This window comes from Bidens hawaiensis, unplaced genomic scaffold, assembly GCF_021521415.1.
Source record: "Bidens hawaiensis isolate Kalapana, Puna unplaced genomic scaffold, B.hawaiensis_p1.1 tig00028004_1, whole genome shotgun sequence".
Classification (NCBI taxonomy): Eukaryota; Viridiplantae; Streptophyta; class Magnoliopsida; order Asterales; family Asteraceae; genus Bidens; species Bidens hawaiensis.
Window position 1 is genome coordinate 120299 of NW_027494543.1, and position 6000 is coordinate 126298.

Below are 6000 nucleotides of genomic sequence, written 5' to 3' on the forward strand. Positions count from 1 at the left end.
TACACCCGCGTGATAATCCCGTACCACACAATCACGAGCAAAAGCTCTGATACCAATTGTAGGTTCCCAGCCGGATCTACACAGAATATCTCGTTCTACGTAGGTGCGGAATCCCTACGTAAGACGTTACGAGCGTAGAAGACGATATACGTTAACACGATCAAACACACGTTACAATAAACAAAGACACGTTGTATTGCAACTGGAAACACGTGATTCACTGATCACCGATTACACAAACTCAATAACTCGTAAGCTGAAACTCTAACTCTATTCGTTCAATAATTAATAAACTCTGCCGTAACCTAACAGCTTATAAAGCACGACAACTTCGCCTAGCATGTTTAGGCGAAGTTGTCCCTAACTTCGCTTGTTCCACAAGTTCGCCTATATCAGCGAACTTGTGAGAACTTCGCTTACATACAAAACACAAATCCAACTAACTCGATTACAGACACTATATACTGAACTACTGACATCATGCACCAACAGACTCCCCCTCGGCAGTAGCTTCATATCTCTATCTTCAAGCACGTGTCTTGTAATCCAGACAATCTTGTATCTTCCGTATTCAAGCATGAACACCTTCTCGTACACAAACCGATACTACTTTTTGATATTTCTTCGCTTCGTCTTTCCAAGCAGGAATATAAAATATCTTCTTCTCGTTCAGCACCTGCAGATCAGCTTGAGACAAATTCACCAAGTGCATCGGATCATACACTCTTAGCAACTCTTGTTCATCTTCATCCTCCATTACTGCTTCAGCAGTTCTCGTTGACTCCCCCTGAGATGTGGAAGTCCCAAGAGCTTGTTCAGTTCTTGGCAAAACTCCACCTGCATCTTTCGATTATAAATTAAACATCTGGCAATTAACTTGTAAAACTTCCTTTAAAGAGTTAACTGATACGATCAAGACCGAGTAACCAGGTATAAAAACATACAACTACATAAGTAGAAAAACTTTTTAAAAATAAAGTACACGGGATCAAATTTCAGTCTCGACAGGGACTACCATGTTTTAGAAAAGATCCGAACAGGAATCATACAACTCCTAAAAGTCAACTTCGCCTAAAAGTCAACTTCGCCTAAACTCAATAACTCTGCCGTAACCTAAACACTTTAATTCCCGATTATAGCTTTGATCATAACAGGATAATCAATTTAAACCCTGCCTGTATTAAACTTTACAAAACAAACCCCTATAATTTGAACAATTTGCAATTAAGTCTTAAAACATCCTTCATATAAGCGATACGTGTTTGCACGTAATTGCAAATTAACAATTTGCAAATTGTTCATATAAGTGGTGATCAATTATCCTGTTATGATCAAAGCTATTGATTATTAAATTGTTCATATAAGTGGTGATCAGCTGTTGGTGCATGTTGTTGAGTTATAACAATTTGCAAATTGATTATTGTAAAAGTCAATTTGCAATTAATTTTCAGGATACGCAAACCTAACCAAGACACACATATATATATATATAAACAACTTCACGGGCTTGGGCATGTAGGCGAAGTTGTTACAACTTCGCCTAAGGCGAAGTTATTCTAACTTCGCCTATGGCAGAAGTTGTTACAACTTCGCCTATGGCGAAGTTGTTCTAACTTCGTACTTTGTTTCCGCTGAACAGAATTTCATAGCGACGGTCACAAAATGCACCAACAAAATTCCAATTCAATTCATCCCTATTAATATCGATTAATCGCTAGTGTCTACCTCACCACCCCAAATAACACCTAGTGAGTTCTACAACACAGATATGAGTTAAGATTCCAAGTCTTGTGGTTATGCATGTCTGGTCATGAGGAAGATTCCAAGTCGTAGTTGGCTTTCTGGTCGACATAGGGTGATAAGCATGGGCTCTATTGGTCTCATGTTTAAAACCTGCTTCAATGGAGTTTTCTATAGTAGTGGGTTTTCTCCTTGATGGTGTTCCTGGAAATCTGTCCTGGCGCTTTAAAATTAATAGGGACGTTAAAATCCCATCTCAGAAAGACTCACTCGAATAGTCCCAAACGATTTAAAATGGTAAAATAAAATTCCTAGTCAAGTTCGTTTGATAAAGCGCATACCTATAACAACATATTTCATTGACCATAAAATTGAACGAATCAAAAAAATCAATAGATTCCAAGTCAGTACGGTTTAGAATTGGAAATAGTCTATACTTACTTCTTAGACTACCCGTAACGGGCGATAAAGTTGGGCGATTAGGGCAAGCACCCCCGCCCCCTCATTTGTGGGGCGATAAGGGGTGGGGGGGAGCAAATATTTATCGTCGCTCTTCCCTTTCCATTTTATTATTATTATATTGGATTGTGTGTGTGATATATATATGGAGCTACAACATCATTACACCCTAAAAACAAAAACTCACCCTTTGCTGACTGGGCGCGCCACATGGCACAAAATGCTCATTTATAGCCCTCCACTACAAATAGCCTTACATAATTGTTAAATAACTTGAAATACTTCATTTATCACTTTTATTGATGATTATTCTTGTTATTTGTACTTGTATCTTACTAAGAAAAAATCACTTACAACTTTTAAAGATTATAGAATACAAGTTGAAAAACAACTACATCGTCAACAAAATTTATAAGATCATATAAAGAGGTGAATATTATGGTAGACATCATTATGATAGGCTTTGAAGTTCTAACATAAGTGATCATTTGTTAAAAATTTGTTGTAGAAATCATATAAGTTGGTCAAATGACATGAGAGTGATTGGTAAGGTGTGGACTTTTGTGGTTTCAGATTCGAAACCTGATTCATGAGGGTTTTCTCAACATGACGGGTTTCTTTCTTAACGATATTCCTTTAGTCCTAGCTGAAACCCCAAACAATAGTAGGTGAACTCATTTTCACACCCTCATTGGTTGATGAAAATATTCAGCTTTGGTTAAGTGGGTCCCCTTCGACAATGCAATGTACTAGGGGCGACTCCAAGAAGGGACAATGTAGACGTCAGACCGAGGCACAAAATTTTTTAAAAACTACCGAAATTATATACATATATATATATATATATATTTCTAGAATACCTTAACATTTGTAAGTCCACTACCGTGATAAACCCATTCTAATATCATGATTTTGCTAATTGTTATGTTTATTACTATACTTTAATCGTCTTTTAAAAAACATTGTTTACATTATTTAGTTCGTTAAAGCATATGAAATATATTTTTTTGGCTCGGCCTGGATATATATGTTTCTCAAGGCCGCCACTGCAATGTACAAACAAGTTGGGAGACCCAAATTTAACTCATGTGTAACCGTGGTTTCCCAATGGCTGCGGAAATATACATAACTGAATCAAACAAGAAGAAACATCCAATAGAAAAAAAAAACAAAATGTAAATCATAAAGAAACTTATAATCCTTAGAAATTAAATCTTTCACAAAATGGTACATTGTAAGTCTCAAATTAATAATCTTGTTGGTTATGAAAAATTGACTTAATATTACAGAATTCTCCATGCATATTCAAATTAAAAAAATACAAAAAAGTCCGAGTCAAGTACTTGTGATAAAGTCTATACCTATGACTATATATATATATTTCGTTGACTATAAAAAGTAAACGAATTATTATCATCCAAGATTCCAAGTCAAGTACGATTTGGAATTTGAAAGTCTAATCAAGTTTGCCGTAAACATTGGAATAAGAACAAAAAGAAATATGACCAAGTACTAAAAACCGCAACACAGCCCGGCTTCAAGAACGGTTAAAAAAATTTGGACTGAAGTCGAAAATTTTTTGGGTCTTAATAAAAGGGGTATCTTGTTGGGGTTAAACAATTTAATTTTTAAATAAGTATTAATTTTTTTGCCTTATAGTTTGGTTGTGTAAAAAACTTTTGTTTTTGTAAAGTATGGTTAAAATGTGTCAAGTGAGGTTGGAACCCATAACCTTCTGGTTGAAAGTCATACCCCTTTGCGACTATACAAGACTAGTGGTTGTGTAATTAAGTTTAAACATTATAGATACATATTTTTCATAAAAATATATTTATATAATTTTTTTTGCTAAAAAAATCTGGGCCTACCAGGGTGTCGAGCCAGGGTCTGTCAACCACCCGACCCTCCCTTATAGTTGGTCCTGCCGCAACACCCATAATAAGCCAAAGATGATACGAGAGGAACAAGATTTATAAATAGTTTTAACACGGATCTCAAACCTTATGAAGGAAAACGAGTAAATTTAAACTAAAAAAACACATAAATTTACACTACTGGTCAAAACATCCGGGTCCCTATATAAGTTTCTCCTATGTCTATAACATATATTACGAAATCACCGTAGCTATTTACTCATTTTTCTCTAGAACATTAATTTTGGTTGCTAACTCTCTCAATATTGCAACATGAATTGTAGTTTAATGATGAAGTTTTTAGTTAACATCAAAAAACTAATTATTTTAAATATATATAGACGAAACCTTTAAAAGTTCTCTGATCGCTCCTCACCCCCTCCTAATCCACCAGATTTCTTTATTTGTAAATGGATGTCTCTTATGTGTTTGACTCGAATTTTTGGGTATGACTCTTACCAAACTCATATAGCCCTTAAAAAGGTTATAATATCTCATTAAATTAATAAAAATTAGTCTCACCAAAGATTTGATATGTAAATCCTATAAAATAGTGTTTGGATATATTAAAAATTAATATCATATTTTTTTAAGAAAAAGGATATTATTTATAATTAATAAACAATTTTAGTAAAAATAATAATAATAAGTTGGTTATGGGTCTCACCAAACCTAGATAATTTTTAAACGATTTATAACATCTTATTTATTTGTGAAACTCTTTCATCATCAAACCATAATTTAATTTCTCAATATGGATTTAGTTAAATTAGTGATTTTTTTAACTTTAACTTAAATGAAAAGTTTCACAAAATAATATCCAAATTATAACAAATGAACATAAACGAACAACTATAAAAATTAAGTAGATAATACACTCAATGTTTCATTAAAAACTGAGCATAACCCAATATAAAATGAATCAAAATAGGTTCAAGTATATTATTAAATTCTTACAATAAACAAACTAAAATTCAAAAAAATGCATTCATAATATTAAAAACGAAATCAATCAATCAAGCCCTTTATATCCTACCGCATAGCACGCTATCGGTAGGGTCAGGGGAGGGTGTGATGTAGACAAGTCTTTCATATATCCGTGAGAATGGAGAGGCTGCTTCCAAAGAGACCCCCAGCTCATAAAGCTACATACAGGTAATCAGAGTAAATATAGATCCTACAAGCAAAGATACTTAGCAATACATAGATACCAAACTACCAAAAAACAAGGAATCTGAAACCTACTAAGAATAGGACATAAGAATCAAAAAGCAGCATCAAATAAAATATATACATAAACAACAAGGAGCAAGGCTAGCCAACTAGACCCTAAATAGAAAGCTAAGCTAACTAGGTACATTCCCCTAGAAGTCGATAACCTTAATCCTACGTCTCCATGTATATCTATCCTGGACCATGTCCTCAGAGAGGTGCAACTTGTCAAGTCATGTCTAATTTAGGGATGTAGACAAGTCTTTCATATATCCGTGAGAATAGAGAGGCTGCTTCCGAAGAGACCCCCGGCTCATAAAGCTACATATAGGTAATCAGAGTAAATATAGATCCTACAAGCAAAGATACTTAGCAATACATAGATAGCAAACTACCATAAAAACAAGGAATCTAAAACCTACTAAGAATAGGACATAAGAATCAAAAAGCAGCATCAAATAAAATATATATATAAACAACAAGGAGCAAGGCCAGCCAACTAGACCCTAAATAGAAAGCTAAGCTAACTAGGTACCTTCCCCTAGAAGTCGCTAACCTTAATCCTACGTCTCCACGAATCTCTATCCTGGACCATGTCCTCAGAGAGGTGCAACTCTGTCAAGTCATGTCTAATTCTCTTATCCCAAGTCAATTTAGGTCTGTCTCTACTCCTCTT